General features: G+C 42.1%; 1 pseudogene across 1 annotated transcript; it reads right to left on the minus strand.

Moving 5' to 3' along the window:
• Positions 1-11,206: 11,206 nt before the first annotated feature.
• On the minus strand, positions 11,207-11,715 carry LOC308427176 (vacuolar protein sorting-associated protein 29-like; annotated as a pseudogene). The gene has a single exon. The product of its transcript is annotated as a vacuolar protein sorting-associated protein 29-like (transcript).
• Positions 11,716-14,877: the final 3,162 nt, after the last annotated feature.

The raw sequence follows: 14,877 nt of genomic DNA on the forward strand, positions 1-14,877 counted from the left end.
TATAGTATATTCTTGTGTGTGCACACATATGCGTGTGTAGATATGAGGTCAGTCAACATTGGGTGTCTTCTATTGCTCTCTTTCATATTTTCTGAGACAGGTTTTTCTCACAATACTTGGGGCTTATCAATTGGCTAGAAAGGCTGGCTACTGCCATCTAGAGGTTCACTAGCTTCTGCTCCCTAGTCTTACAGGTGCATACCAACCACCGTGCTCCATTTTTTATTGAGTGTTGGGCATCTGAACTCAGGTCAAGCTTACGCAGTAAGCACTTTTCCCACCAGACCAAGCCTTTCTCTGCATGTTTCAGGTACTCTTTCGAGTCGTGGATTCCAAAGCATTTTCTATTCTTCTCTCTCTGGAAAGACATCTACACTTGTTTTCCCTTCGGACTCCTTTCTCCAGATTACCTGGAGGCCACTTTTCAGCCTCCTGTTTTACCTGGAAGTTTTCCATTTTCTTACATAAGATTTTTTTTTCCTACAAGAATCTCAAATTTTGTTAGATTCTTTTTTTTTCATTTAAGTTTCACATCTTCTGTCCTTCATTCTTTCCTTCTCTCCTTCCTTCCTTCTCATTCTTGACCTCATAATGTCCTTCCAGCAAGCTTTGAAGTCTAGGACTTGAGTCTGGGAAGGTGGCTCATTAGATAAGAGTTCATGTTGCTCTTGCAGAGGCCCAGAGATTGGTTCTCAGCACCCATGCCAGGTGGCTTACAAATGTCTGTAACTCCAGCTTCAGGGGACCAGGTACTCTCTTCTGGCCTCTGTGGGCAAATACACAGATATATACACATAATTAAAAATAAAATCTGAAAGGTAAAAAAAAAAGAAAATCTTGAACTTAAAGTATCATTTCTTGTCAGCCTCTAGAGTAGCTGGAACTACAGTGTGTTTCACTATACCCAGTTTATTTATTTAATTTGGGACAGGACCTTACTTATATAGCCCTGGTTGGCCTGAAACTGCCCATACAGACGAGGCCGGCCTTAAACTAACAGACACCTGTCTTCCTTTGTCTCCTGGATGCTGCGATTAAAAGTGTGCACTGACACCTCCCAGCTCAGTTTTATTATTGTTATTTTAAAATCCATCCTTTAAATCTCTCCCGAAGGGTCATGAGTGGCCCAGAATTCACTATGTAGCACCGGCTGCCCTTGCATCCTCTTACTTCACCTGACCTGGTAGGATTACAGATGTGCACCATGACACTTGGCTTCTATTCTCTTAGGTGATACATTTGACTTGAGCTATTGGTAGAAAGTATTTATTATTTTGACTTTTGAAAGCTTTTTTTAGAGTTTCAGCAATTATGTGTATTTCTGTGTGTATATGCTTATGAGTGCAGGTACTTGAGGAAGCCAGAAGAGGGCATTTGTTTTCCTGAAGCTGTAGTTACGGTGGGTTGGAAACTGCCAGATCAGGAAACTGGGAATCAAGCTACTGTCCTCTGTGAGGGCAGAAAGCATTTTTAACTGCTAGGCCGGCTCTCCAGCTGTATCTTGACTTTTACAGAGGTTTGATGACTCTGGCTTTTGTACCCATGGCTTTCTTCTTAAAGCACAATTTTAATGTTTATCCTGCTTGCTTGTGACTCAGTTCTTCTAAAGTGTATCCAGCTTGCTGGTGATGCTAATATGTATTTAGCTTGCTTGTGGTGCTCTACTTCATATGTTTTCACTGTTGCATCTTTGTTTTGTGATTTGACACACAATGTCTTTATCCATCCTCCTGCCTTTGTCTTAATTGGTTTTCTGATGGTTTAGCTCTTCTGATCTCCAACCACTTGCTCTATTTTGTTTTATTTTTGGCCCCTGTGGGCACCAGGAACACATGTGGAGCATAGATGTACATGTAGGCAAAGCACTCATACTCATAAAATAACATTACCTCCCCCACTTTTGAGACAAGGTCTCACTGTATAGCTCTTTGTAGACCAGGCTGGTCTTGAACTCACAGAGATCCATTTACCTTTCCCTGACTCTCAGGTAGTGGGATTAAAAGAGATGTAATACTGTGCCTGGCAATGTAAATAAATCTTAAGAAAAAAAAAAAAAAAACAACCCAAAGAACAACAGTAAAAACAAAAATACAAACAAAATGGGGGGTTGTGGTAGAGAGATGGCTTTGTGGGTCAGAGCACTTGCTGCTCTTGGAGAAGAGCACCCAAGTCAGGCAGCTCCCAGGGGGATTGGATGCCCTTTTCTGATCTATATAAACACACACACACACACACACACACACACACACACACACACACACACACATGCACATACATGTACACAGGTTTTCAGTGATTTGTAGTGTCTCTGAGGCTGGTGATTCACAAGTGATTTCCAGATGAGGAGTTAGACTTCATTTGTAAGTTAGACAGGGTAGCTATAGAGAGGACAATTGTACTTCAGTGAAGACCCATCTGGGATACCCAAGGCATTTTAGAGTTTCTTGGTCAACCTGAAGATGCTAGAGCTGGGCAGATCATGGCTCGACCCCACCTGGTCACTTTCTATTCAGGCTTGAGAGTCTCTACGTTGATGATCATTCTTTTGGTAGGAGAAACAAAGCTATGGAACTGAGGTCAAGGTTTCCTTTTTTAGGAAGGCAGACAATAGCCAAGTCAAATTTCAATCACCAAGCTCTTAGGGCTACCTACATGATTACTAATAAACAAGGAACAACTTAAGAGATCAGTTAAGCATAACCAGCCTTTGAGGATTGGTAGACTTGAGTCAGGAAGTCTGACAGAGAAAAAATTGTTTGAGTGGAGAAAGATTTCAGGTTAGTGTGAGGTTTGGTGCTGTATTTGATTTCAAGATTAACGTAGAGCGTAGGCTTGCTTGGGGGTACTGATCAGCAGGATTTCATAAAGGAGGACCCCAATCTGTGCAGTTTGGTCAGCTGTCCTGGGATAATGTCAGCATAGTCTGAGTTGCTCCTGAATGAAGAGGGAGACCTGTAGGATAGAACCTGTTGGCATTCTCTGGATAAGGCAGTGGGATGAAGATAAAGGAACAAAGGACTCATAGGAAGATGCTCTCATTTTTAATGACTGTAGTGATTTTTATTTCAGGAAAGACAAAATTAGGAACAGGAAAATAGTGAACTGAAGTGTCAAAGATTATGGACGTGTTCCAAAAATCTAAACGCTGGTCTGAATCTTCTTGAATCTTTATTTCAGATGGCCCATTTGAGAACCTCCATGAACGCACATAAAGTTCAGGCACAGGTTCAGGTTCAAGTTTTCTGTTTATGTAGAAAAAAAAAATCAGGTTCATGCTGCAGGTTACAAAAAGTCTCCCTGGATTAGTGTAAGTCATTTCTCTCTGGGCACAATCCTAGAGGGTGGCCTCTCTATCAGTGATCCCTCTGTTCCACTAACCTGTTTCAACTGCCCAAAAGATAGCCACTGCCCGTGCTCTAGTCACCACAAAGATTCATTGAGGATGATCAGAAACAGAATGTGTGCCTTCGAGTCACTACCTAGTCTACCTCTCTTCTCATTTTATGGAAACTATTCACAGCTCTGCCTGGATAGGATCCATTGACCATCTTGTTCTGATAACTTGGAAGTCATCCATTGTGGGCGGGGACTTCCAGTGTACAGGTAGCATGTCTCTGTAGAGATTTAGGAGGCTTGAAAATGCCAGGATTTGATTTGGGAGCATATGAGCAGGGCAAGAGCCTTGTGGTGCTCAGATCTAATTAAAACAATATCAGAAAACAAAACTAACTTGTTATGCATTGGCTACTTTATTACCCTGCCCCCCAAGATGAGTTTCTCTGTGTAGTCCTGGCTGTCCTAGAGATCACTCTGTAGAGCAGGCTGGCCTCGAACTCACAGAGATCCACCATCTGTCTCTGCCTTCCAAGTGCTGAGATTAAAGGTATGGTCTACCACCACCCGGCTACAAGTGATTATTTCTTTTTTCTTTTTTAAAAAATTTATTTCGGATATATTTTTTTAAGGTTGTAATTAAGTATTTGTGGGTACATATACATACATATATATATATATATATATATATGTAACAATAATATAGGAAAAGAGGCTATTAATTTGAGGGGATAGGAGAGAGACTAGGAAGGGCTGTAGGGAGGAAAGGGGGATGTGATACAGTTCTATTTTAATTAAAAAATATTTTTTGTTGAGCTTCACACAGTCTGTGAGTTGTTTCTGGGGTGTTCAGAGCTTCAAGTGATTATTTCTAATGGACATATTTTCCTCATGTATTAGGTGAAAATAATACTATAAATCTACTGTGCAGCTCCATTAGCTTAATCTCATTTTTAAAGATCTTTTGTAATTTATTCTACTGCACACATAATACACATGTATATATACATACATATACATATATATATATATATAGTATGATGTATACAATGAATTCTGCTTATTTTCACCTCACTTACTCCAGCTCTTTTTCACCCCCTCCCCAAAGGTTGCTTGCTTAAGAGAACTTAAGTCGAGCTGGAGAGATGGCTCAGCAGTTAAGAGCACTGGCTGTTCTTCTATAGGTCTTGAGTTCAAATCCCAGCAACCACAGGGTAGTTTACAACCACCTGTAATGAGGTCTGATGCCCTTTTCTGGTGTGTCTGAAGACAGCTACCGTGCATATAATAAATAAATAAATAAATAAATCTTTTTTTAAAAAAGAGGTCATTTTATTTGTGACCCATGGATTTTGGTTAGAGCTATGCATATGACCCCAACTGTGGATTTCTTGGTGGACATAAAACCGAAGATAGTCACTGTCCTCTCCCAGGTTTTCATCAGTAGCCAACTGTTCCTCAGGGAGAGGAATCCTGAACCCCGCTCCCATTCATGCCTGACTGTTTTCAAGTTTAGGCTTGTGAAGGCATATCATATGCAGCTGCAGCTGCTATGAATTCAGAATTGCAGTGTCTACACCATGCCCAGAGGACAGTGTTTTGTAACTCTACTTCTTACCATTCAGCTCTAACACCAGGTAGAGGAGGAGACTATCTTAATGTCTCAGTACCTTGAGCGGCCATAAGTCTCTTTAGCCATGAGCTGCTAAAGGAAGCTTCTCTGATCAAGGTTTGAGGGTAGTCATTGTCTCTGGGACTACAGGAGGAAAAGCCTGGACCCTGCACTGACCTTTGAAGCTGGCTAGGCATGATGCCTTCTGGACTCTCTCCACGTCCTCCATGCTGTCCACAGGGAGATCTGGTTTTTTCCTGTCAGCTTTGGTGTACCGGGCTGTAAAGTGGTCAGTCTCACATCCGGAGTAGGGTTCTTCTCTGACTTGATGGGCTTGCTATTTTAATGTAAAATTGGGTCATTATATGGTAATTGCTCAGCAGAATACCTGGCAATGTGGCAAATAATCAATTGTTCAGTGAGTTCTCCCTGAACCTTTAGTTTTTTTTTCTAATTGCAAAACCAACAATTTGTTGTTGTTGTTTTGTTGTTGTCTTTTGTCTGTTTTTTGAAGACAGGGTTTCTCTGTGTAGCTCTCTGGCTGTCCTGAAACTCACTGTGCCTGGAACTCAGAGATCCATTTGCCTCTGCCTCCTAATTTCTAGGATTAAAGGCGTGCACCACGACCCCATGGGCAAAGTTTACAATTTATTCTGGGCTCCAGCCTAACTGTTAGAAACTTTTATAGAACAATCTTTTCTCTTTACATCCTAAAACAGGGTAAGTGCTGGTTAATTTTCATTATCCTTGGATCTCAGAGCTTCCTCTTACCGTTCATTTAAAAGAGAGTGTATTCCTTACCTCGGTGGTAATGCTTTTTTTTTGTATTCTGCATTACAAGCTATGTCACAGTCTATTTTAAGCATGAAGTTATTAAGGTTACCATCGCAGCCAGTGAACACAAAGCTATGACACTGTTTGGCGGTTTGGTTGTAGAAAAATCTAAAATGTACTTCAAAGCAGCTGCCAGGATCCACTTCCAAAAGACAAGGATCTGCATGAGAAGTGACCGCGGAGTTAGAGGACAATTAAGGTACAACAGGAAGCTTGTCTCCATTCAGAAGATCTTAAAAATCCTTGCTAGGGCTTAGGGAGTTAAGGTACTGACCACTGGAATTATATCTCTGGAACACATAGAGTGGGAAGAGAGAACCAAATTCTAGTAGTCCGACAACCTCTACATGGTTCACAAGAATGCATACATGCACATGTGTTCAGGGACTTGTGCTTTTCCTATTACAAGCAGAGTCACATGGTGAAGCCGTCTTTGTCCAACACAAATATTAACTTACCTCTCCAGGTTGTGATCCTGGGCAGTGATTTTGGGAAGGACCGGATTGCGCATGGCTTAGCTTGAACAAAGTGACAAGGGTCCTTATACTGTACACCCTCTATGCTATCCCAGCCTTCTGCTTCTCCTCGATCATTGCCTAGCCTTTCAGTTGCCTGCTGAGCACACATTCCCTACTTTTTACACACTCATTAGGCCAACTTACATTTCAAAATTCAGGTGACTGGTTTCTGTCGTGCTAAAACTAGACGAAGGGCCAGGGGGCACAGTACTTCTGCCCCCTCGTACCTTGCTGTTCTGTGCTCCTCCTCTTGTCTTCCAGGAAGCAGCTGTCTCCCTTTTAGTGGCTAAGTGGTGGATATGAATGACTGAAATAGCCATCCCAATGATTACATTGATAGATGAGTGCTTACTGCTCGCCTTCCTCAAGCTGCCGGCCTCTAACTTATTCTCTGATAAGGACTACGTGTCTAGGCCTACTTACACGCATGATTTTATTTCATGCGTACAATACTTTCTGGTTTTCTGATTTTTGTTTTACACATGGGCAAAGTGCGGCTGCAGAGAGGAGATGAGCCTTGTCTAAAGGCACCCAGATGCTGAGCAACAGAAACAGAGTTCGGAATTTGACTCCAAGTGTAGACTGTACCCCTCAGGCTCTGGGGAAAGTCTCCCTATGGGCCATAGCTACACTGTGAACCCCTCTCTATAGGTGCAGTGTGCTCAGGTGTTTTCTGAGCCCAGAGCCTAGATGTTAGATACACCTCAATTACCTCAGTCTGAATTCCTCTCTCTCTCCTTCCAATGCAAGCTCTTGGAAGGTCTGTCTCCTTGCCCTGTGTCACAAAGCCCCCATCTCAGAATTCGTCCAGTCTTTGACCTCCTACAAAAGAATTCTCTATCCTGAAAGGACTTACTTGCCCCATATATTGTTTTATCCTCATCGAACATCCACAAATCCCTCAAAGTAAGTGATGCCCCGAGTTGAGGAGCCGAAGGTTGGTAGGTACTGCCACAGCAGAAGAGCTTTCTGACCCACCCAGAGGAATTGTTTACATTTCTTCCCCTCCCCCTCCCCCACCCCAGTCATAATTGACCTTGGACTTTTCCTCCTGCTTTTACTTCATTCATACCGTTGTAGTCTTGGCAGAGGTTTTTAGTGAGGTAATTAAGAAAGCTCAGGACGGGAGGACTGAGTGAGCAGAAGAGGGAGAATCCCAGGAGAAATCCCAGCTTAGCAGGCTTCATGGTGGAGCAGGCAGCAGATACGAGAGGCTGTTGCCAACTGCTCTTGTACTTCTGGTTTGGTTTGGTGGGAGGGCTGAGCCCACCTACCCCAAGGGCCAGGATTGAGCATTACTATGTGTTGAGTTGAACGCTAAGCGCATGAGTACCCAGCTATGAAGCTAAAGGTCTTAGACTGATTAGCCTCCTGATAGGGAGCTCCTTATTCATGGAGAAACAATGCACGCTTAGGGGCCAGGGAGTCTGCACATGCTTAACTATGGAGGGCCGGACCATCGGAGCAAGGAATTTCAAAAGATTGCTTCCTTCCCATTTTCTGAAAAGCAGAGGAAAAAAAAATGGCCCGGTGCATTAGAAAGAATGAAAGAAATGGGACATTTAAAGCATTTTCCTTCAATCCATATTCTACATGATGTAAGACCTAGGGGCTAAGTCATTAAATTATTACCCTGAATCTGTGAGGTAAGGCATACCCATCAACACTGGCAGATGCTAAATAGAGGTTATCTGTACAAGATGCCCGATCTGTTGTATAGTGGACACCTGATCCAAAGCTACCTTCAGTGTTTAGGGGCGATTGTTATTGTCACCGTCTAAGCTTTGGAGACAAGATCTGGTTGTTTACCCCGATTTGTACAAGAATTTGTGTAGCTCATGCTGGCCTTGAACTTCTGATCTTCCCACTTGAGCCTCCCAAGTGCTGGGATTACAGTCTCGGGCTTCCACACTCAGCTAAGAGTTCTTGTTTGTTTGTTTATTTTGCACAATGCTGCTACACTACTTGGGCTTGAATTGTTTTTATAAATTTGGGGAAAACGAATGACTCTCGCTTACAGCCGGGAACCACTTGGCGGTGATTTCTTTTGGTGAACTATGAAATTCAGTCCTACTCTCATTTTCTAAGGGCTTCAGATTCCTCTCATGAGACACTGCATTTGACTCAGCCACTCCCAAGAGCTGAAGTCATATAATAATATCCGATATTATTATATGATATAATGGTATATGCTAGTATATTTGGACTTAGTGCTTTAGTACATTATATAAACTGAATCAAAGGCCATACTTAATTTCTTACACTTTATATTAGGAGTTTTCCTTTTCCATATAAAATTCAGAATCAGCCTTGTAAATTTCTGAGAAAATCTACCCTGGACATTGTCTGGCATTGCATTGAATCTATAGACCAATTTCCCATGTGTTTTGGTCTTTGATAATCTTTTTTTTCAAGACATTTCTTACAAAAATAAGAAAATAGTACAAAAACTGGTATGATTCACAAAAGACCCCAAATATGTGTGTATATATGTGTATGTATGTGTATATGTGTGTATGCATGTGTGTGTGTGTGTCAGTTCTGTTTTCCTAGAGAACCCTGACTAATTCACACATCCATGAGCATAAACACACACACACACACACACACACACACACACACACACACACACACTGACACACTGAACTGGTCTTGCACTTTTCCTTTTGAATAACCACAGATGTCTCTGCTCTCAGTTGTATTGACCTATAAGAGAAACTTCTTAGGAGCTGTAATCTTTTTGTACACTACAGAAGTTTGTGCTAGCGTGCTACATAGGACTTGCACATGTTTAAGAGCTCAGCTGTTCTCTCACTATCGTTATTGGATTTGAACATAACCGTCTATTGGTTATATGTCGGTTGGATTGAGACCTAGTCGCTCATAGCCTCTGAATATCTCATATAAAGTTGATATAGTTTGTTCACTGTGGAGTTAATTACACACGTCTGTGGCTCACGATGTCTCTGTTTTGGTAGATTTCCACGAACTTACTGTTTTAATTTTCAATTGTTTAAAACTTTGGTTTACTCTCCAAGTTTTCTATCTCCTCTTCTATTCTAAAATTTTATTTTTACTGTGGTCAGAGTCCTTAGTATCTCAGGCTTGGAGATACAGCTCAGCGACTGGAATGGATACTGAACACTTAAGCACTTGAGTTTTGGTACTTAGCACTTCATAAAAGTTAAGCATCACTGCATATGCCCAGAACTCCTGCTCTGGGGGAAAGACAGGCACCTTGAGGATTCACTGATAGCCAGTCTGGCTGAAATGATGTGCTCTAGGCCCAATGAGAGACTCTGACTCAGAAAGAAAATAAAGTGAAAGCGATTGAAGAAGACACTAGATGCTGACCTGTGGCCTACACATGCACATATGTAGGCTTGTGCAAATGCATATATACACTAAACATACACCTATCTACACACATGCATGAGTTTTTAAAGATCTAGTCTACTAGCATATTTCAGATGTGTAATACCTTGTTGTTGATGATCAGCATTACACGTTTACGTCTTCTTTATCTTATTTGACTGAAACTTGATGCATCGTACATAACGACTTCCCATCTTTCTCACCAACCCTAGCCAAACACCATTCCACTGGGAGTTCTATAACTATTTTGGATACCTTCTCTAAGCAGAAGTATAAAACGTACTTATCTTCCTGTGTGCAGTTTATTTCCACATGGTGCAACATCCCCCAGACACAGTCATATCGAAAATTATAAGATTTAATTATTTTTGATGGCCAAATAGTATTCAGGTCCTTAGATAAGTCAAAATTGTTTGTCCTTTCATCACTAACAGATGATGGCTTTTTGCTCTCATGAATGCTGCTGCAAGAAACCCTGAGAGGTTCTACCAGTGCCTGACCAATACAGATGCAGATACTCACAGCCAACCCGGACTGAGCCCGGGGACCCCAGTGGAAGAGCTGGGGGAAGGACTGAAGGAGCTGAAAGAGATTGCAACCCCACAAGAAGAAGAACTAACAGGGCCACCCAGAGCTCCCAGGGACTAAACCACCAACCGAAGAGCACACAGGGAGGGAGCCAGGATTCCAGATACATATGTTGCAGAGGATGGCCTTATCTGGCATCAGTGGGAGGGGAGGGAGGCTTGGGAAGGGGGATATCGTTTGAAATGTAAAATGAATAAAATGATTAATAAAAAAGAAAAAGAAATATGGGAGAGTTGGTGTCCCTTCAGTAGACTGATTTAGTTTACTTTGGCTATATGCCTAATATTTTTAGAATTGCTAGACCATTGCTGCTTGTAAATTTTTGAGGAGTCCTCACAGTTTCCCATAATGGCTGTATTAATTTATGCTTTCTTCAAAAGTATATGATTCCCCCCCCCCTTTTCTTTATGTTGACCAACATTTCTGGGATAAGATGGTATCTCATTGTAGTTTTGATTTGCATTTTCCCTTGTGATGAGTGGCCAGGGAATCTCTCACATGCTTCTTGGTTAGACGGAGGTTTCTTCTTGAGACCTCCCATTTAAAAATATTTGTGGTTTTTTTTTAAATGGAAGGTACACATTTATTACCAGAGAAGAAAAAACATACACACAAAGTCTGTATTCTTTCTCTTCATGCACTAGTTTTCTAATAACCAAATACCAACTAGTGAAATATTTACAAGGACAAACTTCCTAACATGGCCCTGCACTTTGGGGTGGGCTTCTTTTTATAGAAACCATATACTGCAAACTAATATATTCTTATAGTTTACAAGAAGCTTTAGAGCAACTATGTATTAACAGAGAAGACTTTTAGTGCAAAATATTAGAAAAGTGATACAACTGTGTGCCTATTAAGTGTTTAATTATTTGATTTGAACAAGGAAATGAGAAAAAAAAAGTGGTGGAGACCGGCCTGGCTTTATGACTTTTTAATACTCAATTCATTCTACTTTCATGTCATCTCCAATTAGCTGACAGACGTAAGTGACGACGGTAGAAGTCTAGATGTCCATCAGCACAAATGACGGAATAATATTTGTTTCCAAGGCGTTGTAGGCCCCAGTAGCAGAACCTGGGTTAATGCAGAATTTATTTTCATGCTCAAATGCTTCAAATTTGTGTGTGTCCTGAGGTAAGAATGTCCGTATCAAACTGCCTCTGCAGCAGCGCTAAGCTAGCCATGTCTCCCCACGGAACAACTTGGTGGCCGTGGATCAGACCGATGTTGAACTGCCCCACAGTCACAACCCTCTGTTCTGGATAATTCAGATTCTCATCAAAGTCTCCTCTTACGATGTGGACATCACCAGCCAGAGTCTTGAGATAGTCATAGCTCTCCTTGGTGCAAAGGTTTCCCGTGCAGAGCACGTGCTGGATTTTTCCTGGATTTGGCCGGCAGGCTGTTTCTCCTGTGTGGAATGTGCAGATCTCCTGATACCAACACCAACATCCGATCACCCGGGCTCCGCTCATATTTGTGGGTTTTAATATTGTTTGGGTTCCTTACATATTTTGGGTATTAAGCCCTTGCTAGAGATATAGCTTGAGTGGTTTTCTCCCAGTCTAGCACCTTTCTCTTTCACCCTGTGGGTTATTTGCTCTCTCCTTGTGTGTGTTCACATGTGTGTGTGGGTTAGAGGGGAGCCTTGGGTGTGTTCTTCAAGAGTGTGTACCTCCCCCCCTTTTGTAGAATTCTGAGACGAGGGGGGGTCTCTCATTGGCTTGGAAGCTGCCAAGTTGGCTGGACTAGCTGGCCAAGGAGTCACAGGGACTCACATCTCCCTCTGAACCCGAGTGCCGAGAACGCAGATGGACACACTGTCGGGTCTCCCCCTCTTTTTCTAGCGTGGATTCTGGATCAAAGCGAGGTGCTTCCTCTGCATGGAAGCATGTGCTTCATGGAAGTATGTGGTCTGCACACTGCGTGCTCTCCCCAGCCCCTCTCACTGTCTTTGTTGTGAAGAAGCTTTGGAGTCTGACCTATTCCCATGTTCCTGTCAGCTGCCCGTTGCATTCTTTGAGCACCTGCCCAGTCTAATATCACGGAATGCCCGTCTTTTATTTTCTTCCAGTGTTTCTATTGATTTGTCCCTCACATCTTTGGTTTATTTTTGTACATGGTGAGAAATGCTTCATTTTTTTTTCTGTATGTGGATATATACTTTCCTCAGCATGGCTTACTAAAGAGATTGTCCATTGGTCAATGCACGTTTGGTACCTTCGTCAAAAACCAAGTGATTGGAGGCTGGTGAGCTGGCTCAGTGGACAAAGTGATTGCTGTCAAGCATTATGGCTTTGATTTGATTTCCAAGCCATACATGATGGAAAGAGAATTAATTTCCACATGTTGTCTTCTGACTATCTCTATCTCTATCTCTATATCTATATCTATATCTATCTATATCATCTATATCTATATCCTATATCTATATCTACATCTATATCCTATATCTATATCTATATCCACATCTACATCTACATCGATATCTATATCTATATGTGTGTGTGTATATATATACACATATACACACATATACATATATATACATATACATACATATGTATGTATATATATATATATTTTTTTTTTAAAGAAATCTTTAGAGCCTCTGTGTATGGGACCATGCTGTCTGTAAATAAGGCTAATTCATCTTTCTTGTTTTCCAACTTGAGTGGAAATCTACTTATTTCTCTTGCTTATATTGTCCTGGTCAAGACTTCTAGTGTCATCCTGAATAAGAACAACAACAGTGGGACTCCTAGGGGATGTGCGGACGGCTCTGTGGGAAACACTTGCAGGGCAAACACGAGGAGTTGGATTCAGATCCGTAGCACCCAGGTGAAAGAGAGGCACCGCAGTGAATGTCTACAACCTTAGCTGCAGGGACAGGAGGCAGGGGAGAGGTGGATTTGGGGGACTTGGTGGCCATAGCCAAAGCCAAAAACTTCATGTTCTCAGAGGCACCATGTTTAAGAGAATAAGGTGACAAGTGATAGAGGAAGGTAGCCAGTGTGGACTTGTGGCCTCTGTATGGGTGAGCACAGACAGGCATACACACTTGTAAACACACACACATGCACACACATATAACCTCCTACTCTCTCTGTTCTAGATATTAGAGAAAACATTTTCTAAGTCCTGCAAGCTACTACTTGCCTGCTTAAAAAAAAAAAAGATAGTTATTATCATTTCTTCAATACATCCTCTGTGGACAGTTTTAGGTTCAGTCCTCAGTCCTCTGGGCTGAACTGAAAGAAGTTGGACACAGCCTCTGAAAATGTTACTTCATGGCTACACCATCAGCTGCTGCCTGATGTTCCCGTCAATACAATTAAAAAGTTGTAAGAGCAGTTCTATGGCCGAGAAGACATCTGTCTCAGTGTTGTCAAACCTCACAGTGTGCACAAGTCTGCAAGTTGAGAAGTGCCCATGCCCTAGTTATAAGAGACTTGGGTAATGAAGACAAAGATAAAAGCCTAAGCCTGTCACGATGGCTCAGGAAGGAGGGCTTGAGTCCAGTATTTTCTCATGGGCTCTCTCTCTCTTGGCCTTCGTTTTCTTTCTTTACCAGCAAGCCACTGCCCCACGTCCTGGTCTCCACTTCCTTTTGTATGTTCATGTCCACATGCCTCTTTGCAGAGAACACTCACTTGAACTCCTACATCATCTAAACATATGGTGCCCGAAGTGATGGTTTCTTCTTATCTCCCGGCTCCAGTCTCTCCTTCCTTGTTCATTGTTTGTAGTATCGCCATAAGCTCTACTTGTACATCATAATTTTCTAAGAGTGAAGCCCTGTTCTCAGGGAGTGCTTTTTTTTCTCTTTGGAAATGCAGTAGGTAAATGCTTTGGATCATTATTCTTTTGTAATACTAAAGTTTACCTCCCTTTGGACAACTGTGGGTCTTTCAGTCTTCATGCTCACCAAAAAGCAAACATGCATCCAAATCCTTTCAAGCAGATTAAGACAAAATATCGGAATTTTATATCTTGTTCAAATGAGAATTAAACACTAATATACTAGATATAAAGAAATTCTTCGATACCTCCGAACCCTGTGAAAGTTTTGAATAAGTTAGACAGCGTTTGCTGTGTTTTACATGGGCCAACATGAATGCGAGAGACCCACCTGGCTCTCTAAGGGCGACTTAAACCACATCTGTTTGGGTGTTGGTGGTATAAGGAACTTGCAGGTTTTTCTGAACAGTCTGTTTGCTCTGGGTTAGGGGAATCCAGGAAGTCAGCTGGACTGGAAAGGTTTCTCAGAAGAGAGGTTCAGAGTTGGGATAAGGCTCACGCAGAGGCTGTGCAACAGACAGAAAGGAGGACTTGTGGGGCTAGGAGAGTGGACCCTCTCAGACTGATGTCATTCATGGGGGCTCTGCAGGGGGCACAGAGTCCCCTGCCAGCTGAGGATAGGCGCAGACATCACTGATCAGTTAGCGAATCTCTTCACTGTGAACTTAACTCAGTTTATCTTCCAAAGTTGTAAGGAATAGCTAGGACCCATCCGGCCCCCTGTCAAGATTTGAGAACACTTACCTTGATTTTACCAACTTGAGTTAATTCAGACAGAGGCGAGAAATTAACAATCAGCCAACCAACCAAACA

Source organism: Micromys minutus (genome assembly GCF_963924665.1).
Source record: "Micromys minutus genome assembly, chromosome: 11".
NCBI classification, from domain to species: Eukaryota; Metazoa; Chordata; class Mammalia; order Rodentia; family Muridae; genus Micromys; species Micromys minutus.